The sequence below is a fragment of the Muntiacus reevesi genome, chromosome 8 (genome assembly GCF_963930625.1).
Source record: "Muntiacus reevesi chromosome 8, mMunRee1.1, whole genome shotgun sequence".
Classification (NCBI taxonomy): Eukaryota; Metazoa; Chordata; class Mammalia; order Artiodactyla; family Cervidae; genus Muntiacus; species Muntiacus reevesi.
The window spans coordinates 12,511,730-12,537,238 of NC_089256.1; the positions used below are offsets into that span (position 1 = coordinate 12,511,730).

At 39.5% G+C, this 25,509-nt stretch overlaps 1 protein-coding gene across 1 annotated transcript in view; it reads left to right on the top strand.

The window, feature by feature from the left end:
- The first annotated feature begins 5,988 nt into the window (after nucleotides 1–5,988).
- Nucleotides 5,989–25,509, top strand: part of STAG1 (STAG1 cohesin complex component) — a 497,553-nt gene continuing 478,032 nt past the window's right edge. The window contains exon 1 of the mRNA XM_065942227.1: nucleotides 5,989–6,180. The gene's annotated coding sequence lies outside the window, so the exon portion shown is untranslated. The remainder of the gene's footprint in view (nucleotides 6,181–25,509) is intronic.

Genomic DNA, 25,509 nt, shown 5'->3' on the forward strand with positions numbered 1-25,509 from the left:
TTATGATTTTTGTAAAAGTCTAGCTGATAAGCAATAGGAAATATCCTGTAGCCAAGTGAAAAATGCAAAGGAAGAATACTTGATTTGGGAAGAGTAAATTGAGATAGTGGTCATAATTCCTAAAATACTATGTTATAGATATCCATGTGGTTTGTGGAGGTAGTCAAAGTGAAGTATGATAAAGTATAATCAGAAGACTTTTCTTTAGTCTAAATATCAAGAAGTGTGTCTGGAACTCTGTTATAAGGTATGGGAAAGGGGAGAATCATGAATCAAATGTTACAGTTTTTCTTACAAGATCTATATGAGGAAAACTATAAAATTCTGATGAATGCAATCAGGAAAGAATGAAATAAATGAAGAGATGGCTAGGAAGACTCAGTATCATCAAGACGTCAGTTCTTGCCAAATTGATCTTAGATTCAATGCAATACAAATAAAAATCCCAGCAAGTTATTTTATGGATATCAACAACTTGATTCTGAAGTTTATATAGAGAGGCAAAAGACCCAGAATAGCCAGCATAATATTGAAGGAGAGGAACAAAGGTGGAGGACTAATGTTACCTGACTTACAGGCTTAATATTAAGCTACAGTAATGAAGACAGCTGTGATACTCATGAAAGAATAGACAAATAGATCAATGGAAGAGAACAGAGAGCCCAGAAGTAGACTCCTATAAATATAATCAACTGATCTTTGACACAGGAGCAAAGGTAATAGAGTGGAGTAAAGATAGTTTTTTCAATAAATGTTGCTGGAAGAACTGCATACCTACATCCCCCAAAAAGAAGAATCTAGACACAGGTCTTAGATCCTTCATAAAAATTAACTCAAAATGGATCATAGACCTAAACGTAAAATGCAAGACTATGAAACTCCTAGATGATAACTTAGGAGAAAATCTAAATGACCATAGGTGGGGTGATACCTTTTTATGTATTACCCAATTCTAAAGACACAATCCATGAAAGAAATAATTGATAAGCTGGAGTTTCATAAAATTAAAAACTTCTGCCCTGGAAAAGACAATGACAAGAGAATCAGAAGGCAAGCCACATACTGGGAAAAAATATTTGCAAAAGACATATCTGATAAAAGACTGTTATACAAAAAGCTTTAAAAACTCAGCTATAAAAAATCAAACAACCCAACTTAAAAATGAGCCAAAGACCTTAACAGGTATGTCACCAAAGAAGATACACAATAGCAAATATGCATACAAAAAGGTGTTCTACAGAATGTGTCATCAGAGAAGTGCAAATTAAAGCAACAATGAGATATCACAATATACTGATTAGAATGGCCAGAATTTGGAACACTTTCAACACCAAATGCTGATGAGGATATGGAGCAACAGGAACTCTCTTACATTGCTGGTGGGAATGCAAAATAGTACTGCCATTTTGGAAGACAGTTTGGCAGTGTCTTGCAAAACTAAAGATACTCTTACCATGTGATCCAGCAATCACACTCCTTGGTATTTACTCAAAGGAGCTGAAAACTTATGTCTGCAGAAAGACCTATATAGAATGTTTGTTGTTGTTGTTTAGTGACTCAGTTGTGCCTGATTCTTTGTGACCCATGGACTGTAGCCCACCAGGCTCCTCTGTCCATGGGATTTCTCAGGCAAGAATACTGTAATGAGTTGTCATTTTCTTCTCCAAGGGATCTTTCTGACCCAGGTATTGAACCTGCATCTCCTGCATTGGCAGGTAGATTCTTTACCACTTAGCCACTGGAAGTGACTTCCAGTGACTTCCTGAGGAAGTCCACAGGAACTTTATTCATAATTGCCAAAACATGGGAGCAAACAACAGGTCCCTCAGTACGTGTGTGTGAATGAATGAATAAATAAGACTGTGGTATATCTAGACAATGAATTATTCTCTAAAAAGAAATGGGCCATTAAACCATCCAAAGACATGGAAGAGGCATGGAAGTGGCTAAAATGCATATTACAAAATGAGAGAAGCCACTGAAAAGGCAACCTATCCATTTGACAATAAAAATTAGTGACTGCCAGGGATGAGGGAAGAGGAGGGATGAATACACAGGGCGTGGAGGATTTTTAGGGCAATGAAAAAAAACTATTATAATCATGGACGTATGTCACTACACATTTGTCCAAACTGACAGAAAGTACAATACTAACAGTGAACCCTAGGGAATTGCCTGTGGACTTTGAGTGATTATAATGTGCCAATATAGGTTTATCCTCAGTAACAACTGTATCATTCTGGTGAATGATGTTGATTACAGGGGAGGCTATACATGTGTGCATGCTCAATTTTGTTGTGAACCTAACAGTGCTCTTAAAAAAAAGTCATTAAAAAAAAAAAGGCTTCTGTGAAAGGAATGCAATCATTACTGTCATGAAGCAAGTTGGCTGAATGTCTTTTACTTTAAGCAGGACTCTAAGGTCAATGGAATAACTTTGAAATATTCTTCATACTAAAATTATCCAGAAAGGAAAAAGATGTAAGTTCAGCCAAAATTTAAAAGGAGTTCTGCCATCTGAATAGCCACAAGTTAGCTTTTTATAAGGCAAAGTTCTTCACATTGTTGGTTAATAAATGTTAATGATTTATTCTGTAAAGCATTTATATTACATCTACATGTAATTCTGTAATGCAATTAAAAATTTATAATAATAACTTTCAAATTTAGTATTTTATGTATTATATACTTTTGGACCAGACTGGCTAAGAGATTGAGTTGAAACAAAAGTCTAATAGGCATGAGCTGCTTCTTTAGACAACTAACCTATCAACCTGAATCTTCAAAGTGGGTCAGGTCTCATTTCAGGTCATTTGAAATTAACGATGAGATAGAAATTCCAAAGGGCACCAAGAAACTTGGACTAAGCAAATGTTTGTTCTATTGATACTTTACTGTCTACCCCAAATAATACTGAAGAATCCTTAGCTCTATCCACACTAGTTCCAGGTATTCTTTTTGACATTTTTGTTCATACTTCTAACTTGAAGCTGTTAATGAAAATTGTGGTATTTGAAAACTGTTGCCGAGATCTTTGGACTCTTGGTTAAGAATTTAATGAAAGCAGGGGCTCCTGGGAAACATATGGCTCTGCAACAAAGTCAACTTGTTATAGGACCTATAGACTTCTCTGGTGGCTCAGAGGTAAAACATCTGCCTAAATGTGGGAGACCTGGGTTTGATCCCTGGGTTGGGAAGATCCTCTGGAGAAGGAAATGGCAACCCACTCCAGTACTCTTGCCTGGAAAATCCCATGGACGGAGGAGCCTAGTAGGCTACAGTTCATGGGGTCGCAAAGAGTCGGACATGACTAAGCGACTAAACTTAAACTTTCTACTTTATCTTGGGCTTCTCTGATAGCTCAGTTGGTGAAGAATCCGCCTGCAATGGAGACCCCGGTTCGATTCCTGGGTTGGGAAGATTTGCTGGAGAAGGGATAAGCTACCCACTCCAGTATTCTTGGGCTTCCCTTGTGGCTCAGCTGGTAAACAATCCACCTGCAATGTGGGAGACCTGGGTTCCATCCTTGGGTTGGGAAGATCCCCTGGAAAAGGGAAAGACTACCCACTCCAGTATTCTGGGTTCCATCCTTGGGTAGGGAAGATCCCCTGGAAAAGGGAAAGGTTACCCACTCCAGTATTCTGGCCTGGAGAATTCCATGGACTACAGTCAATAGGGTTAGATGACTGAATGACTTTTACTTTATCTTATCAAATAGATAAAAGTTGAATGTATCTGATATTACAAAGCTACTAAGAGGAATAAAAAACTTGAATAAGAAAGATGCATTATTTTAAATGGTGAATTTTGCACTGGAGCTTCCTGGCAAGAAGGCTGAATATGAGGAATGCTAAGGAAAAATCAGGAACAGATAGTAATTTAAAGAGACTTTTGAAGGGCAATAATGTAGTAGAGAACAGAGAGCTAAGAGCTGACCTATGGGCTGGAAGAAAGAGGAGGCACTAGCAAAGGAATACAAAGACCAGAAAACTAGGTAGGTTGTAGATTCCAGGAATTGTCTTAAAAAGGGGGGCACAGGGTTTCAAGAAGGGGATAAGGATTGGGTGTGCCAAGAAAAAGAGGATGAGAAAATGGTTGGAAGTTAGAACTTGTGTGACTTTAAAGTGTAAATTCAGTTTGCCATTATGGGTTAGATTGATAAAAGGTCAGGAATAAGGTGGAAGTGAAAGCAGGAGACTACTTCTAAGAAATGTGACAGTGAAAAGAAGGTTGATATTATAGTAACTGGAGGTAGTAGTACAAATTTTTAAAAAGCCCTTGGAAACTGTTGAAAAACAGAAAGAAGCCAATGGCTAAGATACTGAAGACATATAAGATCCTAGGAAAGTTGGTGTAAGGAGGAAATAGGAATGGACGACATAGGTCCTGGAAGAAGCACTAATTTTGGAGAGTAGGCGAGGGGCAGAATGGGTTAATTTGGTGAGAATTTGAAAGGTCATGAACATGGCATATCAACAAGTATTTTAAGATGGAAAGACTATCAAACTGGAATTCCATGGCTCTGATCCTTGTTATCCAGATGATTTTATCTATTAGTATGGATTGGGACTGGCACCTTAACAAGGAAAATGAGAAACAGTCTGTAGAGAATACAATAGGAATTCACTCAAAGATGAGTTTATAAGTGGGAGACATATATATATATATATACATATATATATATAAAGTGGGAGTGCAGTCACGACTTCATAGCCAACCAGGTAGAACTGGGGCTTCCTCCAGTGAAAAAACCACACAGTGTGACCTTTGAGAGAGAAATCAGAAATAGGGATAATTTATTGGAGACTGGCCCCTAAGACTATAAAGGAGTAGAGCGATTCTAAAGCAATACAGAAATAGAGCTGGCTGGCTACAGTAACAAGAGAATTCAGTCATAAATGGGGCTGATGACCTGGGAGATTAAGGATTCACTTTTGTAATCAAAGTTTTGAGTGGGTGAAAGGTAGGAGCCACGATCAGGCAGAGGCAGGGAGGTGGGGGTGGGGGGTAGGGGGGGTAAAGAATAGGGAAAAGGCGACATTCAAAGGCATATTTTGGTCATGATCTCACGTTAGTCAATTGTTTCCCTTTTGGCAGCTAAACGGCTAGGATTCTCCTGTCCATTTCAGAGCTACTGAGAGTAGTCCTAGGCTGTGGAAGGAGAAATCTGATTCCAAAGCGGAGGCTACATTTTCTCAATCTACTTACATTCTTTTCTCACTAACTAGCCAATGCTGCCGCCTTATGCAAAGCCGGCACCACGGAAAGGATCTGCTTTTAGAGGCAGTGACGACGCCAATCGGCCTGGGGCGCGGAGTGTTGCGTCTAGATGCTCGGCGAGGGAGGTCCCAAACAGCTCTCAAAACCTTTTCACTCTCGCCCGCGAAAGCACCTCGTCAACATCACACAATAAATCGTTCGTACAATGCTAAGCTCCGAGGCCTTGGTTAACACCAGGAGTGGCGGGAGCGTGGTTTTGCGCTGCCACCCCTCCGCTTTTCTGCAGAGGCGGCAGATGAGGGCAGCAGGGCCGGGCGGGGCTGCGGGGGTGCGCTAGTCCCGCGACCTGGGGAGGGGCCGCGGTGAAGGGGCCAGGGGCGGGTTTCCCTCCCAAGTCTCGGAAAAGCTCCAAAAATGGCGGGCGGCAACTCAGCTAGCGGGGCGCGCACGCGCCACCGCAGCCATCCTTCCGCCCGCCTCAGGCGGCCCACGAACCGTCCACAGCCCCCTCACGGAGAGGGATCCGCCGCTTGCGATTGGCTGAGCTGGGCCAGCGCTCCGTGCGGGGGCCGGGCCGCCACGCAGCGGCCACGTTTCCCGCCCCGCTGGTGCGCGTGCGCGCAATCCCCACAGGGAAGCGTTCGCGCGCGTCCCCGCCGCGGCCCCCAGCTCGCGCCTCTGCTCCCTCCCCTTTCCGGGCAGGCCCGTCCCGTCAGCGAGGCAGTAAGCACCGCGGCCAGCAGAGGGCGGTCCGGACCCAAGTCTGCAGCGGCGCCATTGGCGTGTGGAAAATGCCACCAGATGGCGGGTTAGGATTGCAGCTCCGTTGAAGGCGCGGCCCCCGCTCCCGAACCCCCGGCGACCACCCCGTAACAACCCCCCCACATCGGGAATAACACACCGGAGACTTTTGGGGGGAAACTAGGTCGACGGCCGGCGGTGCCCGGATGGGCAGCTGAGGTGAGCGCGGGCGGCGGCGACGGCGGCGGGGGGCGGGAAAGAGGGGGAATGCGGCGGCAGCGGCGCGGGGGCTGGAAGCGCCGATCCAAGATGGAGGCCGGGCGAGAGCGAGAGAGCGCGAGCGGAGAGCGGGCGGGCCGGGCGCGGGCCCCGCGCGGGGGAGGGAGGCCGCGCAGGCCTGTGCGGGGCGCGGCGGTCGCCGACCGTCCGGGCGCCACCGGGGACGGCTGTGGGCGCGGCGGGCACCCCGGAACCCTAGTCGCTCCGCACCCCTCCCGCGGGCCCCGAAAATTGTGCCCCCGCCCGCTCGGGCACTACGGCGACGGGCGCGGAAGCCTTTGTGGCGCGCTGGGGCCCGCCGCCAAGCCCGCCCTCCGCCCCCCCGCCCGGACTCTCGGGACTCGCCCGCGCCCGGCGGGACCGGGCCGAGGCGGGCTGGTGCGAATGCCATCCGCCGCCCTGCGTTTCTCCGGTCTTTTAGCGGCGGCGGCGGCGTCACATGACAACGAGCTCGCCTCGGCTGAGGGGCCTGGGGGTCGCTCGGCGAGGCGACCGGCCCAGGCCTCTTCTCAGTGGGGAGGAGCGGGGGGCTGGCGCCAGGGGCAGCGGGGACGTCAAAGCCGGGCTTTCCCGCTATCTGCCCTCCCCGCCCCCGACGGAGGCCTCCTTGTGAAACGTGTCCAGGCCGGAGCACTGCCCCGCTAGTTTTCCAGCCCCCCGGGAGACGAGGCCAATAAAAGTTGTTTTCCCTCCTTTCTCGGGGTGGGGGCGGGGTGAAGAGCTGGGAAACGGGAGTGCTTGGAGTTGAACCTGGGCCTCGATTGGAGAGTCTAGACTGGGTGCTTCTTGTGTGTTGTGGGGACTAAGAAATTTTCAGGTTTTAGGACTGTCACGTCACCTCGTCTACCTACATTTGAAATGTTACCGATTCTCTTCATATTGCAGAGAATCGTGCCCCGGGAGTGTAAAGCGGGGGATGGTTTTGGACACTTATAGATTCAAAACAACTCTGTTTGTATGCGACGATAGCGAATTATTTGCTGTTAGTCGATGTTAAGATGATGTGTATAGTTTATTCTCGTGGTTGTGACTAGAAAGGAGTTTTTTTTTTTCCATCTCCGCGAACGTGGTGTTTATGAAAGTATTTGACATGGCATAAAGAAACTTGTGTGATTTGTGACTTACGTGGTATTTGATTCCATCTTTTAGATTTTCATGTGCCTTTTTAAGAAAATTGCAAATTCTGATGGTGAAGCACTTAGGAAAATAAAGATTCAGAACAGTGAAAATAAAAACAACTTGTGTATTGTATTGAGTAGTGTACCTTGTACTCATACTGTACGAAAAATTCAGGCTAAAAAAATTTGCACCAGGGAGGAAATAGCGAAAAGTTCGGGAAGGTTGTGTACTTGCTTTCAGTCTTTGAGAATAGTTGTAACACAAGTAGTTTGCTATCTAAATAAAGTACTGGAAAAACCGACAAAGAGTTTTGCTACAATTTTTTCTTTATATTTCAAAACGTACATTAAATTTACTCCGGTGGTCTATCAATGGTCATTTTAGCAACCAAGCTACTTTGATTGGAAATTCCTCAGTATCCACTTTAGTTTTGATATTCTGGCAAAACTTAGGGGTATTTAAATAGATGTGAAATATGGAAAATTGTTATTTTATTCCATATGGAAAATGTTGCTGGAATTGCTTCCTTTGAACACAGTATACAAGTACTGTTGATTTGAATGACTCTCTTAAAGCCTTAAGGGGGCTGTGGTAGGAAAAGAACCCGGGACTGAAGTTATTTTAAACTTTTCCTATGTTTTTGATCTTTGGGGTGTCGCTCTTGCAGCCTTCCTTTCCTCATCACTAAAATGAAAATTTTTGGGTTGTATTGCTGCTGCTAAGTCGCTTCTGTTGTGTCCGACTCTTGTGCGACCCCATAGACAGCAGCCCACGAGGCTCCCCCATCCCTGGGATTCTCCAGGCAAGAATGTTGGAGTGTTGCCGTTTCCTTCTCCAATGCACGAAAGTGAAACGTGAAGTCGCTCAGTAGTGTCCGACTTATAGCAACCCATGGACCACAGCCTCCCAGGCTCCTCCGTCCATGGGATTTTCCAGGCAAGTGTACTGGAGTGGGTTGCCATTGCCTTCTCCGTTGGATTGTATTACTTTTCTTTTTATGTATAGCGAGGTACCTCAAATTTAGTAGCTTCAGTTCAGTTGCTCAGTCGTGTCCGACTCTTTGCCACCCCATGAGCCGCAGCACACCAGGCCTCCCTGTTCATCACCAACTCCCGGAGTTGACCCAAACCCATGTCCATCCAGTCGGTGATGCCATCCAACCATTTCATCCTCTGTCGTCCCCTTCTCCTCCTGCCCTCAATCTTTCCCAGCATCAAGGTCTTTTCCAATGAGTCAGCTCTTCGCATCAGGTGGCCCAAGTATTGGAGTTTCAGCTTCAACATCAGTCCTTCCAATGAACACCCAGGACTGATCTCCTTTAGGATGGACTGGTTGGATCTCCTTGCAGTCCAAGGGACTCTCAAGAGTCTTCTCCAACACAATTAATGTCAACAAACTTCTTTAAAAATGCACCAAAACTGACATAAGATGAAACAAAATCTATGTCCAATTAAAAACAAAAAAGAATTTGAACTTACTAAAAATCTCCCTACAAAAAAAGAAAAAAATTTTAGTCCAAACAGTGTCACTGATGATTTCTACCAGTCAAGGAACACTGGACAAGTTCTTTCAGTAAGTAGAGGGAACACCTCCCATACTTTTGAGAACATCATAATCCAAATACTGAAACCTGACAAAGACATTACAACAAAAGAAAACTACAAAATAATATTGCTGATGAAAAAATATCCCCAAATTCTAGCAGAACATTAAATATAAAAGAGATAATACACTGTGACCAGGTGAGGTTATCCTACAAATCAAGATTATTTTATCATCTGAAAATCACCACTGTTATTTGAAAAGCAGTGGTAGAATGATGAACACTTTGTTGCTAAATTCTGGCTATTGCAAACATTTTTGTTCACATATCCCAGCATACAAGAATTTCTCTCATTAGGAATAAAAAGACAAAAACATAATTACTAGGTTAAGGTACATGTATACTACAAAAGTCACTTTCTTTTACAAAATGACTGTGTTCCTCCAAAAGTGGTAGGCTAATTTCCCCACGTTCTCACAACACTCACTATTTTCAGAATTTCTAGTATTTACCAATCTGATGGAAGTGAAATGATTTCTTATGGTTTGGTTTTAGTTTGCACTCTTCCAATTACCAATGAGATTATAATTCAGCCAAGTGAAAGGGTTGCTGTAAATCACATAGGTGAGCTGCAACCAGCATTCTTAGTTTCAAATATATATATAATATATCAGCATGTACTATATAAAGGTTAGGTGTTATTTCCAGTGTGTGTGTTTGTACTGGATCACAACATAAAATGTTTTTGTAACTTTGGGCTTCTAGTAACTTAAAAGCCATCTATAGAGCTGTTTAATTGCAGCAAAACTCTATAGAGAAATTTGGAGGACTAACTAGTACATCATTTAGGCTCATAGCACAAAGGAATGTATATTTATAAAGAAGGTAGGACTGACCTTTAGGCCCTAACTGGCAAGAACACAGAAAAGGAAGGGGAAGAAACTTGAAAGAAGCAATAAGGTGTGAATTAGTATACAGAGAAAAGATTCTATAAATCCAACTGGCCTATAACCTACTTAAAGCTCAATTAAAAAGAATCACATTTGTCAACAACAAGGTTTCTCTCAGCACTAAAACTCAGAAAGTTTGGATCCTGTCCTCTTGACTACCAAAATGACAGAAAACTGATCCTTTCTTCTCTATAGACACATCCTTATTCCCACCTCAAGAATCAATCATCTCTTTCCTAGGCTTATGCAAGAGCACCCTCTTAGTTCTCTGCTTCCTTCTTTTCCCTACAATGTCACAGTAGCAAGGATCATATAAATTCTAGAGGCTTATATTTTTTAATTCAGCTAACAAAGATCTACCAAGCCCTGACTTTATCACCTATTAAGAAATTTAGCTATATCTCCTGAACAATTTTAACTCCTGATTATAGTCTCTAAATCTTGTTCTTAACTAAAACTGTCCTAAATGCCTTGTTCTGAAGATATTTTGCTTCTTAGACTGTGAAACCTCCAATATACCATGACCAATTTTTTTCTCCCCTCTTTGTCCACCAGTTGACCTAGGTTCGATCCCTGGGTAGGGAAGATCCCCTGGAGAAGGAAATGGCAACCCACTCCAGTATTCAAGCCTGAAGAATTCCATGGACAGAGGAGCCTGGTGGGCTACAGTCCATGGAGTTGCAAAGAGTAGGTTTGCAACTAACCTACTCAACATGGTTGAGCAACTAACAGTTTTCAATATCTATACTCCATTTAAAATAATTATTCTTTTTCATAATTCTCTCTTCATAAGCAGCTGTACCAATCATACCACAGCAACTGTCTGATGTAATAAGTTTATGAATCTACCTGCCACTTAATAGGAGGGTGATCTTAGTCATTTAAATTTCTTAACTTCCATGAGATTCAATCTCATCTCTAAAATGAGTAAAACAATAGGTATTGAGCAATAATGAGAATTACATAATCTCCACTGCCCTTTTTTTTTGCCTTTCTATTTAACTTTTTTATTTTTAATTTCCTCTATATGCAATAAAATCTTTTTGTAGAGGGAGGCACTTCAACTGAGGTACCAGGAAATATAAAGAGGAAAAAGCATGAAGACAAAACAAGTGTGAGTAAACTTATCAAGTGGGGTTATTGCTTTGCCTCTAAGTGGTCTTCTTGTACATAAAGATTCTAAATTGTAAAGATACTTCTGTCCCCATGGCAAGCAAAATTCTAACACACCACAGTGACTCACCCTCATAAGCAACCCTCCAGTGTGGAAGAGACCTGTGATTATAATGGGATATCACTCCTGTGATTGTTATATGGCAAATAGATTTTTGCATATGTACTTAAGGTCCCTAATCAGTTGAGTTCATCAAAAAGAAGATCATCCTGAGTAGGTCTGATCTAATTAGATCAGCTTTTAAAAGGAGTCTCCTGAGGGAGTCCAGAGGACAAAGACAGAGGAATCCAGAGCAACTTACACTTGCTTGCCTGGATGAAAGCAAAAAACCATGATGTGAAAATGCCTATATGAACATGTGGTAAGGAACTGAGAAAGTCTTGCCAACAGCTAGAAAGAAGATGGTGACTCCAGTCATATAGCCACAAGGAAATTCTGCCGACAAGTAGTGAGCATGGAAGAAGGTCCTAAGTCTCAGATAAGAACTGAGCGAACACAGCCAACATCTTGATTTTTGCCAGGTGAGATGTTGAACAGAAAGCCCCACTACAAAGTACCCAGATTTCTTACCTATATAAAGTGTGAGATAATAAATAAGTGTTGTTGAAGGTACTAAATGAACTCTGCATTTAACTTATATGCAGAGTACATCATGAGAAACACTGGGCTGGATGAAGCACAAACTGGAATCAAGACTGCCAGAAGAAATATCAATAACCTCAGATATGCAGATGACACCACCCTTATGGCAGAAAGTGAAGAACTAAAGAGCCTCTTGATGAAAGTGAAAGAAGAGAGTGAAAAAGTTGGCTTAAAGCTCAACATTCAGAAAACTAAGATCATGGCATTTGGCCCCATCACTTCATGACAAAAAGATGGAGAGACAGTGGAAACAGTGGCTGATTTTATTTTTCTGGGCTTCAAAATCACTGCAAATGGTGACTGTAGCCATGTAATTAAAAGACGAGTACTCCTTGGAAGGAAAGTTATGACCAACCTAGACAGCATATTAAAAAGCAGAGACATTACTTTGCCAACAAAGGTCCGTCTAGTCAAGGCTATGGTTTTTCCAGTGGTTGTGTATGGATGTAAGAGTTGGACTATAAAGAAAACTGAGCGCCAAAGAAGTGATGCTTTTGAACTGTGGTGTTGGAGAAGACTCTTGAGAGTCCCTTGGACTGCAAGGAGATCCAACCAGTCCATCCTAAAGGAGATCAGTCCTGTGTGTTCATTGGAAGGACTGATGTTGAAGCTGAAACTCCAATACTTGGGCCACCTGATGCGAAGAGCTGACTCATTGGAAAAGACCCTGATGCTGGGAAAGATTGAGGGCAGGAGGAGAAGGGGATGACAGAGGATGAAATGGTTGGATGGCATCACTGACTCGATGGTCATGGGTTTGGGTCAACTCCGGGAGTTGGTGATGAACAGGGAGGCCTGGTGTGCTGCGGCTCATGGGGTGGCAAAGAGTCGGACACGACTGAGTGACTGAACTGAACTTGTCATCTTTAGGATGTTTGTAGGATTTGTGTCGCTATCTCTTTAATTTCTGATGTTATTAATGTGTTCTTTTTTTCCTTGACCAGTCTAATTCTTGGTTTATCTGTATATCTTTTCAAAAATAACAGTGCTGGTTTTCTCCATTTATCTTTTCTCTCTCATTTTTTTTCCTGTTTATAATTTTTTTCCCCATGTATTTTGCTTTTTCTTTTCTAGCTTCTTAAAGTGGTCAGAGATTTCAGACATTTCTTGTTTTCTAATTTAAATATGCAAAGCTCTAGATTTTCTTCCAAGCACTGCAGTTGCCTACAAATTTTGATATTCTTATTATCATTTACTTTGGAATAGTTTCTAGCTTGCTTTGTGATTTCTTTGTTGACCCAGGGATTATTTAAAAAGGGTTTTGTTTAATTTTCAAATATTTGGTGTTATTTTAGATATCTTTCTATTGATTCCTAAGAGTTTCATTTTGAGGCTTGAGATATACATTGCATAATTTTAATCTTTTCAAATGTATAGAACCTTGAGTTATGGTTCATTATGTGGTTTATCTTGATAAATATACCTTTCACACTTGAAAAAAAATAGGTGTTCTGCAGTTGTATGGTGTACTATTCTGTAAATATCATTTAGATTCAGGTGTTTTGATAGCATTTTTCAAATCATTTGTGTCTACTGTTTTTTTTTTTTCTTGTTTTTCTTTTTTTTTTGGTCTAGTTATATCATTTGCTGAGAGGGATGTAAATCTAACTGCGACTGTGGAATTACCTATTTCTCCCTTAATTTTGTTGCTTTTTGCTTCTGTATTTTGAAGCTCTGTTACTAGGCACATTCAGTTAACAGCCACTCTAATTTTCTTGAGCTTACTCTTTCTGTAGTGTATTTTCTTCTATCCAGTTACTTTAAATTTTTCTTTGTGTTTAAAATGTCCCTCTTGAAGGCAGCTTATAGTTGAGTTTTGCTTTCTTTAAAATCCATTCTGACAGTATGGAAATGGCATCTCTCAGTTTGATTGAACATTGATTGTGTACTAATGTGTGTCAAAAAATGTGGAAGTTCTAAGATTTTACTGAGATTTTACTTGCTAACAAGTTAACCTACTACAGTTTAATGGAGTCACGAGACTCCTTGGTCAGAGATGAACAGTGCACTGCAGCAGTAACAGTAGCCGCAGCATTAGCATTAGTTTCAGGTCTTGGAGCCCCACTTTGTACACGGTAGAGTGAAGATGTGACACCCACGTGTGTATTGGGTTGTGTCTGAGAAGAGGAATCCCAAGTTTAGAGAAACTTGTATCTTTATAATGGATTATAAGCATACCTTTCCTTTTCTCTCAGGGAGATGGTATTTCTCTTTTCCCAGATAATTCACTCCACAAATATACTTGAAAACATGGGATCAAAGACAGTTGGTGTCTCTGTTTTCAAGATAGGCAGAAAAACAAGAGACCCATGGAAAATTCTTTCAAAACTGCCCAGTGAATTTTCTCAATTTCCCCTGTGTAGCTTATATTTTTCTTTTCTTTTTTAGATGGCCCCAGCCTAGCTTTCCAGTTCTGTCTCTGCATTGTACTTCCTTCTGGGTTTTATGCTCTCACTAGATTGATTTCATACTTTATTCCACGTCCCTCCTGTCTTTGTTCTGGCGTATAATGTATGTGTAAGGAAAGCTCATTGAGTATTTACTGTGTACCAATAAATATTTTGCAATAACCCTGTGAAGAAGTTATATTGCTATTGTCTGTTTTAAAGGTTAGGTTAAATTTATTTAATCTTAAATTAACTAGTTAAGTTTATTGGGTTTGATTAAGTCTCTCATGTTTGTGATGAGGGAGGGACACATTATAGAGAATCCTTTGATTCTTGATGTTAGTGGTAGTTACATGGAGTGCTCACTTTATAATTCTCTAAACTATTATTTAGATTTTATGTGTTATGCTATATAATTGATACATCTCACAAAGAAAGGAAAAACAGAAAAAGGAAATAAACACTGAACTGTAGAATCTTTCAGGTCTTCCTAATATCTTCACCCTCTTTGTATTTTCATTTATTGCAGATATATTATTGGCACAATAATGTTAGGTAAGTGGTGGGGTTCATAAGCCATGGTATTTTGTAGACTACTTGTTGCAAGGCCACACAACTAATAAATGAGAGAGTCAGGATTTAACCCCAGGCTTACTTTCAGAACCCACAATTTAAATCTCTCAAAAGGGCATTTTTATTTCAACCTTATTTATGCTGTTTGAAATCTTTTGCATTTTGAAGTTTATCTTACAGAGATTTGGTTTTCTTTCCTTTTTCATCACATAACAGTCAGTTAGTCTTGAGTAGAACATTTGATTTTTTGATTTCTAGAGGCCTCAGTTGTCTTATCTCTGTGTTGGGAATCCAGTTAAGATTCTTTCAATAAATATTTATGAGTGCCTACTCCATGACTAGTAGTGAGTATACGAAGTTGTTTAATACATAGATTTTGCTTTTAAACAGCTTCTGTTCTATTGAGAGAGATTTAAAAACCAAACCCCCAAAGCAACAAACCAAGCTAATAAGGATAATACGTGGAAGTTGTGAGAGTATTAGGTTCATACTTTGGAAGCATAAAGTACAGAGGTAAGAGGACATGCCCCTCTCCTTGTCACTTCCCCCCCAAAGTACATTTTTAATATATCAGGAAGAGTTAGAAGAGTTTTTCAGGGTAGTTCCTTGACTTTGATAGTTAAGTATTACCTGTACTGTTTTTAGCCTCTGGCAAGATTTCTTTTCATAATTGTTGAGTTGGTCTGAAGGTTCAGGTAGAGGTTTGAGATGCCACTGCTTGTTTCCTCAGTTTTAGAGAAGCAAAAAAAAGTGTTTTATACATAGTCAAGCATGAATATGACCTGATTGCCTCTTTTGAGGTAACTGATTCCTTGAAGCTATCCTGAAGTTATCTTCCCTGAAGTTATCCTGAAGCTCTGTCAGTTCTATTATATTAGGTTATTATTTTTTTCCTATCTCATTTAGAGTACTGAGAGGTAGGGTTTCTCTGTTCTCTAGCAGAGACAGTACAAAGTAGTATATGTGCAGAAATTCTTATGACAAAATGCAAGATATAGAAGCTAAAGAATGTCTTAAGCTATCTTCTGCTTAATTGTTAAAGCCTAAATTAATTTTCAGGAAGAAAATGCCCTAGTGTATGCTTTGTACTGTGGGAATAGTTAAAAAGTTTGTGCGTTCTCAGTTGAAGGAAGCACTGTCACATAATGAAGGGGTAAGAAAGCCATTGTCTGTCGTCCAAGAGATTTCCTGGCCTGAGTTACACTCCTGGTGTCAAATTCTAATTCATCTCTTTCCTGGATATGTACACATGGGCAGATTCTTTAACCTCTCTAAACCTCAATTTTCTCACCTGTGTAGTGTTACTAATGCCTCATGGATTAATGTATCAGTTAAAAAGTTAACTTTTAACTGTTAGACTATGCTGTTTTGTATGTGAATACATTAGTGTTAAATTTAAAAGGTGAATAAAGTTAAAATCCAGATAAATCATGAGATTATTTTCCAGAAGCAAGGACTATTAATTAATTGGTTCTTACCAGCACATACAGCTAACTGATTCTTCTTAGTACGTAAAGCTAGTTCAACAATAAGCTCTGTCAATGAGAGTGGTCAGAGGGTGAGGTTCTCAGGTTAATAGAGAGATGAGGATTATAGCCAGAGTTTTGTGCTTATTGATAAATATGTTTTAAAAAATCAGACTCTTTTTTCTCTAGAAAGTAATACATCTTGGAAATCCATTGTAATGCCTCCTTGGTAATTGAGAAGATTCGATGGCTGTATCAAGATTTTTATTTATAAAAAATAAAAATAGCTTTGCATGTATAATATTTTTTATTTATAAAAAATAAAAATAGTTTTGCATGTATAATTTCACGAACAAAGAGACTAGGAATGAATCTTTACCAAGAGTAAAACATAATTTCGAAAGTTACTTCTTTGTATAAGTACTTAAAGTAAGATGGTCAGATGGCTGCTTTTCCTGTTATAAAAATGGGGTACAGGAAGCAAAACCTGGGTTAATCTGAGCTTTAAAAAAAGTTTTGGATATTTAATAATTTATAAATGTGAAGAGAATGAGATATAAGAGAAAAACGAGTGTAGGGCTAGAGACTTGAGTTTTAATCGCAGCTTTACCACTAAATAGCTGTGTGTCTTTGACTCACTACTTTCTGAACCTCAGTTTCTTCATTGTAAAATTTGTGACTTGGACTTAGTTTCCAAGATTTCTGTAAATTTTTTAGTCTCTATTGAGGAAATCAACTCTGGAAATCAACTCTGAATCAGGTAATGCAAAACTTTTGATTTTAAAGACTTTAGTTAAGTCTGAGTGTGTTATCAGCAGGTTTCTTAGTCTCATCTTCTAACAGGTTATTAGAATAATTCATGCTTTCCTCTAGCTGATTAGTGTACAGACCAAATACGTTAATATTTAGGTAGTACTTAACAGTTTTTGGTTTTAGCTATGGGTGTTTACTTTATTTGGTGTAAAAAAGATTAGCAAGTGTCTTCATATAATTTTAGTCATTTTGAGTTATTCAGACATTTATTGAACATCTGTAGTGTGCCTTACACTCTGGTTATAAAGACATAAAAGCACAGTTCTTGTCTCCCTGATATGCAGAGAATTCAAGACTTAGAATTTAAGTGTGATAACCTCCAAAAATCCTTTTCCAATAGCCTTACTGCTCCTTCCTCCCACTATTTCTCCCTTTCTCAAATCGAGGATTGGTCAAAGTGCTATTCCTTTGTCTTCTAGTGGTGTGCTGTGCCGAGGTGCCGTGATTGGTTATGGAATTGGTGGTGCTCTGCCTAAAGGTGCTCCAGCCAAGGGGCTTGGTCGTGGCTGAAATCCAGATTTCACGCTTCTTGACCAACTATCCATTTGCTTTTTTCATGATTTTCTTATCACCTGCCCAGAGGCCCTTTTCCCCAATTCTTAGAAAAGAACTTGCATATGGTAGCAGATATCTACCCTGTGCATAAGTGTACCATTAAGAACTTTCTGTAGTGTGTTTTTTTGGCAGATAAGTTTTATAATAGGTAATAAATGCCTTGAAGTGGTTTGTTGAAGGAGCACATGCTTCCTGAACACACATTCATATGTAAGTTTTGAAAGAAGAGGAGAAGTTAACCTGGCAAGAGTGGGTGATGGAGATGGAATGGCTTTCCAGGTAAAATAGAGGGATAATGTAGTGATCTGGTCTAGAACTCAGTGGTTCTTAAATTGTGCTCCTTGCACCGGTAGTATTAACATTACCTGAGAACTTGTTCGAGATACAGGTTCTTGGCTCTCACCCCAGTCCAACTCTGTAGAGGTAGAGGCCAGCAGTTTGTGTTTTAACAGGTCTTTCTGGTGATTCTGATGTAGTCTGAAGTTTGAGGGCCACTGCTATAGCCCACTTATTGAGGAAGCATTAGTTTGAGTGTGTGTGAAGAGGCTTGGCGTTATCTACAGAGAGAGATTAAAATATAGAGCTGTAAGCAGTGACCAGAGTGCCTAGTGTGCCAAAGTAGAGGTTGAACTTTGTCCTTTGGCCAGTGACTGCACATTAGAATCACCTGGGAGCTTTAAACTTAAGCTCTCAAGAATGGGACTTCCTAGTGGCTTAGTGGATGGGAGTCTGCCTGCCAATGCAGGGGACACTGATTCAATCCCTGGTCTGGGAAAATTCCACACGCTGTGGGGCAACTATGCCTGTGAACCACAACTTCTGAGCCTGTGCTCAAGAGCTCTCAAGCCGAAACTACTGAGCCCATGTGCTGCAGCTACTGAAGCCTGTGCACCTAGAGCCTGTGCCCGCCGACAAGAGAAGGCCCTGCAATGACAGCCTGTGCACTGCAATGAAGAGTAGCCCTCGGTAGCTGCAGCCAGAGAAAGATTGCCCGCAGTGATGAAGATCCAGTACAACAGAAAAATTAAAAATAAATAAATAGAAGAAGTTTAAAAAAATAGAAAATAAAGTAAAGAATGGTTGGGATCTACCCCAGACCAACTGACATCCAGTCTCTGACTTTCTGATGCACAGAGGGTTCTGAAGTACATACCTGACAGAGCTTGGTTACTGATTATAATAGAATATGTGTTTATTGAGAATGTGTCAAATAGTTTGTCCAGTAGCATGATGATAAGTAACACCACAATATTACATAGGTATTACATTTCACAGATGAGGTAGAGAGCTTAAGTACTTTTCCCTAGCTAGGAAGTGGTAGGTTTGAGTCCCAAGTTTTTATAACTCTATAATAAAGTCTTAAACAATAAACTCTATGATGTCTCAAGCAATTTTTTAACCTGGGATTCATAAACTTAGAGGGGAAAATAATCATATTTTCATTTTCCCTAATCTCTAAGAGAGATTTCGCATTTTCTTTAATTTTGAATGTAGCTAACAAATCATAGTTGTATGAGCAATACCGTAGCTTTCTTACCAGTAGAAATCAAAATATTTTCATATTACAGATGTTGCAGATATCACAAAATATCCTTTATCCTAAGCATTGCTTTAAAATTGGGCTAACTGTTAGATCCACCTCTAGATCTATTTATTGTGTTAAAGAAACATCACAAATTTGTTTTCTTAATATGTTGATAATTATATTTGAATATAATTAATAATTCCTTTTCTAGATAATAGTCTTTGCTGAGAGAGTTTAGTAGGGTAAGGGGGACAGAAAATAAAAGAATCATTTTTTTATCTTATAGAATGGAGATCCTTATAAAAGACAGCCTCTCTTTCCTTCACTACTTCTCTTTTCTTTGACTGTTAAATAGGACCAAAACCCAAATTCTTCTTACTTGTCAAGGTTACTAAAGACTACTTGGGTTTGGAGTGCCTTTTTTAAAGCACTTTCTGAAAAATTAGAAGAGATACGTGCATTATCTCATCAGGCATTCTAACTATCTGGTAATCTGATACAATACTATTTAATAGAACTTTCTGCAGTGATGGAAATGTTTTGTTTATGTGCTATCCAGTATGGCATCTGCTAACCATAATAATGCAAAGAATCAATAACGATAACAGCAGTATAATAACATTAGTAGTTAGCAGTACTACCTAAGCATTTTACATATATTAACTTATGGGATCCATACAACAACCCCACGAGGTGGACACTATTTTTAAGTTTCAGTTTACAGATAAACTGAAACATGGAGAAGTTAAGTGATTTTCCAGAGTTCACACAGCTATTAATTAGCAGAACTGGGGATTCAGACCCTGGCAGTCTGGCTTCCTTTATGTTCCCTTTTTAATATATTCCTTTAATCACTTTCCTCAGATTCCACCCCCCTATCCTCCCCCCGCCCCCCCCCCGGCCGCCCCCCCCCCATACATATACAGGATGCTGTCAGAAGCAATATTTTAAAAAGGAATTTAAGATCACTCATTTTGCTCTAACTATTAGCTCAAAGTTGTGCAGAGCTTACTGGTTTATTTCCTGTAAGTAAATTTGTCTTAGATGTATTAGATATTTTTAGTAACCAACACTGATATTGTTAAACAGTAATTTATACCTTTCCTGAGTTTAACTTAAAGCTGGGTTCAGAAACTGAATATTCATGTGGTTATTTTGTTTATTGAAACTAACTGAAATATAATTATGAAGCCATTTTGTGATGAGTTGGCTTTGGTTAATAGATACTTGGCTTTCCTTAGTCAGTATACACATGTGACTAACTAACCTATGTTACACCTAGTATGGTATGTTGGGTTCCTGGAGGCCCAGAAGGGGAGAGGTCTATCTCTGAGGTACAAAATTCCATTCCTGCTCTATTCCAGGTGAGCTGGTGGTAGAGTGATATTAAAAGGGGCAAGAGAACTGTCATTTTTCAGTTATCTGTATAGGCATTATGCTTGAGGCTTTACATATAAAGCCATCATTTATTAAATATAGGCTGTTTTTCACACCCTTCCAGTGCTTTAGATTCATTACATATGTCATTTAATCTGCACCCAGTGCCTTAGAGAACATGATGATGACAAGGATACTTTATGGATGAGGGCTTTATTAGTCTCTTCCTCTTCTCTTAGCTTTCTCCTCTCCACTTCAAGGGAATGATCATAAATATAGGTAGGGATTGAGAGGGGAATGGTGCTGAGGTTATTGATACCAGCTTATCTAGTACTTAAGGTTCTCAAGCTGTTAAGTTCATTCATTTCATTTTGCCTAGATGTTGGAAATAAGGCAGACAAGGTATTTGTCTTCATGTGAGAGACAGTCAATAATCAGGTAAACAGAATAACCATACACTGTGTTAAAAGCAATGAAGGGAATGATTGGGGTACCGTGATTGGTAATAATGAGATACATACAGTCAGGAAAGGCATCTTTGAGGATGTTAAATTAAAGCTGAGCTTACACAAAACCTGAGGAGAATGGTCCAGGCCCAAGGAAGAGCCGGTGCAAAATCTCTGTAGCAGAAATGGCTGTTGTATTTTAGGAACTGAGAGTTGATAATGGAGGGAGCAAGCATAATACCGGAAGAGTATGGTGGCTTCACCTGAGGCCAGAGGGTTAGGCCAGATTCCGGCTTATGTATGATATGTTTGGGTTAGCAGGGACTATAAGAAGTGTAGATTTTATTATATGTAAAATGAGAAACCATTGAGTTTTAAGCAGGGAAGCATTTAAACAACATCCTTCCCTCTAGTTCAGTGACTCTCAACTATGGGTTATATCTTGCTTTACAGGGGACATTTGGCAATCTGCAGACATTTTTTATTGGCATGACTGGGGAGTGATGATGTATGCTACTGGCATTAGTGGGTAGAGACCAGGGATGCTGCTAAACATTCTTCAGTAAGCCCCCTCTAGCAAAAGATTGTTGGCCCAGAATGTCAGTAGTGCCAAAGTTGAGAACTTCTGCTCTACCTGCTCTGTGAATATTGGATTGTGCTGAGGGTTGGAATGGAAGAAGGAAAAGTTAGGTTGATGCAATGTCCAGGTGATGGTACCTGCACCATGGTTGCAATAGAGGTAATAATGAGAAATGTAATTGTTTTTATGTTTTGGGAATGATGAGTCAAGAATGATCTCCAGGTTTCAGACTTTAGCAACTGAGTGAATAGTGGTGCCGTCCTCTCACCACCTTGGGAAAGACTGAGAATGATGAGTTCTAATTTTTTAAATCTTACTTCATGGAACCTGAGTTGCCTTTAAAAGATGACACAGCACTATTTTATGGGCAGTAAGAAAGAAAATGCTGTATGCTTGTGCAGTCTATATTTGGTCATACCAGCCACTCATTGCTTGGAAACCTTTTATCTATTTCTAGAGATTTGACAACTTCTTCTGCCTTCATTTCTGTTGCTTGGCACATGATAGGCTGTCCTTTAGCATGTATCTCAGTAGCAAAACATAATACAGTTTCCTCTACTTGTGGCTGTTATCATATCCCATAAGTCGCTTTGTTGCTTTGCAAGAAAACATGAAATTGGGATTGTTATTAGCAGTAATGAAATTTTATTTACTAATCTCAATTTTTGTAACTTTGTGCATGGTAAGTTTTCATTTCAGTATTAAATTGCAAAGTAATATTTTAAGACATCTAGCAGGTAGTTAAACTCAACATGCATGAAACTGACAGTGCAGACAATTCAATTGATGACAAGGTCAGTCAACAATTATGCTTGAGCTCATGGATGAACAGTGGCAGCTGTGTTTAATTACTGTCTGTTCAGCACATTTATAAAGTGCCTTTAATTGTGAGATACATCTTTATCTCAGAAATGTTAAAATAGGGGGAAAAGGTGAAATACAGTAGGTGGTCAGGAACATCCCGTACCAGTTCATTTAACATATGATATGTTGAAATGGATTAAGAGCACTACTGATAGTACTTACATTAATAATATAAATGGTTTCTATGTATGGAAACTCACTTTTTAAAGTTCACTGGCAGGTGAAAACTTGGATTTGCAACGAGCTGTTCAGACAGTGGTAGAATTTGTTGAAAGAATGGATACAGAGGGTGACAACTAAGAAATCACTCTAAGACAGTATTGTAGAAGCTAAATTATGAAATTAAAGCAATGAAACTCCTTGTGTATGTGATTTTTTGACGCTGTGTGCCTATACTCGCAGCACAGTTTTACAGAGTGGATGTATAGGCAAATACATCTTAATTTTGGTCAGTTAGAAAACCTAGCTGGTTCCGCCCACACACATTGCATTATAATGTAATAGTTTAACTTACATAGCTTTGGAAAGCAGTTTGCTAATAGTTTTGGTACATTATATTAAAAGGTAAAACAGATACTGAATGTTTATTAACCAAAACAAAGTTCCTTTGTATATAAATGGTGTGTGCATAAGTGTGTATGTTAGTAATGTTTCTTTGACGTACAAAACCCAAATCTCTTACTGCTACCATTCTTCAGTGTGAACGCAGCTGTGGTTCTTTAGTCCAAACCATACCATAGCCAGGCCAGTCAGAAACATCAGATACTCCTGTGAGGTCTGATAGTGATCTTATTCCACCGCCCCTGTAATAACTATATTGGTCAAGTCGCAAATACCCTGCTATGACTTTATCTTACTTGTTTGGCACTTAAAATATGGTTTGTATTGTGATAGACTGTAATAATTTACATATGGTTTTCTTTTCTATACTATAAAGTGTCTTTCAGGGTAGGGACATGTTTTTTGCGTGTGTGGCTTACAGCAGTGGAGCAAGCACATTGCTGGGCAAAATAATAGACAATAAATACTGCTTAATTCAACCATATTCAGTAATTTACATTCATGCTATATAGTAAGCTTAATTGTTATACTTTTAATCTTTTCATTAGAGATTATTGCATTTAGCTTTAGATATGCTGATAACATTATTCTTTGCTGAGATTAATTCCTTTATTATGCTATTTGTTCCTAAATCTTTTCAGCCACATTTTTCCTGTCTACTTATACTTCATTCATTCATTGCATATTGTTACTGACCAGTTTCACTTTTAAGGTCAAGCTGAACAGAGCTTGGAAATGGGAAATAATTCTTTTGTCATATGACTACCTTAGACAGATACCCACACAATTAAAGAATGGTATATTGATGTATGTATGCATTGACCTGTTTGCTTACATTAGATTTTTTGATAAAGATGGTAAAGGTTCATTGATTCACCAAGAAATCTGGATGCTTCTTTAGTTAATTCAAAATATTATTGGAAAAAATTTATCTTTGGATTTACATAGAATGTTGAGAAAAATATAAATTTGTAATTATAATACGTAAGACATTTAACCTTTTCCATTTGTAACCTTTCTTAACTCTCTTAAAAAAGGAAATTTTTTTAATTGTTAGGAGCATTTCACTTTCTAAAATAATGAGAAAAAAATGGCACTTTGTGTAAAAGACCTATTCATGAATTTCTGTATATGTTGAATTTTTGGATTTTTTTTTTTTTTTTTTGAACACAGTCATTGACAGTTTCTTTTCAGTCCAGAGCCTTGGTCCTTTGGCACCTATCTTGTCTCCCTCCTGCTTTAATTTTCTTATGTAGCTTGGAACCTTATTTAACTTTTGAAATATGTTGTGCTGCTTTCCTTTTTTGTCTCTTCATTGTATCTTTTCAATCAGTACTCAGCCACAGATCAGTTACTGATTTCTATGGACCTGGCTCTGACCTGCTGAGCACATCTGGAAAAAACCATAACTGCTGACTGGAGCTACTAAATTATTCGTACTTACCAATCTTAATTGGACCATCACCGTTACCCAGTAATTCTTTTTTGCCTAGTTGGTTCTTTTTCACTTCTCATAGCAGTTATTAAAAAATTTTTGCTCTCTTGTAACCCCCTTACTTAACACTTACCCTCTTTCTCAGTAGATGATCATATCCATTGATAAACTTGGATTTAATTACTATTTTATTTCCGGAATATGTTGAAATGAGGCTAGATAGAGATTACCCTGACATTTGCTATGCCCAACCCTTAGAGGCATACACCAAACTAAGATAGAAATTTTAGAACAAAATTTAAAATATTTATCTTTGTAATAGTTTTGGCTGAATCTACTGTGGGCTGATTTTAGTATAAAATCACTTCTTCAATTATAATTACACTCTTGGAGTAGTTTTATGTTTTGAAATTTAAGATTAAAACCATTCTTCTTCACTGTGTTAAAGGTTCCAAATAAATATCTTGTGTCATCTTTTATAACTGCAGTATAACATGTTAATATATAAAGAACACTTCCCATAAGTTTGATGAATTTTTACCATGTAACCACTTTCCAGATCAAAGATCTAAAACAATTCTAGCACCCCCAAAGCTTCTCTTAGTTATTTCTCCCTCTCTTCCCCCAAATTATTCCAACTTTTGTAGCTATCATTTAACTGTACTTTGACTGAGTTCTTTTGCTTTACATGATGTTTGTGAGATTCATCCATATTGTGGCATGTACCACAGTTCTTTTTTTTATTGCCGTGTAGAATTCTACTGTATGAATATACCAAAATGTATACCGTTTTTTTGTGTGTGTATATGTGGGCATTTGGGTTGTTTTCAGTTTTTGTCTATCACAAGTTGCTGTGAACAGTCTTTTACAAGTTTCTTGGTGAACATATGCTCTTATGTTTTTTTGGATACATATACCTTGAGTGGAGTTGCTGGATTAATATACTTTTCAATGCCTCTTGGGCTTCCCGGGTAGCTCAGTCAATGCCTCTTTTGTAATGGAACCAAATCATTAACTTTCAGTTCAGTTCAGTTGCTCAGTTGTGTCTGACTCTTTGCAACCCCATGGACTGCAGCGCACCAGGCTTCCCTGTAGATCACCAGCTCCCAGAGCTTACTCAGACTCATGTCCATCTAGTCTGTGATGCCATCCAACCATCTCATCCTCTGTCGTCCCCTTCTCCTCCCGCCTTTAATCTTTCCCAGCATCAGGGGCTTTTCACATGAGTCAGTTCTTCTCATCAGGTGATGAAAGTACTG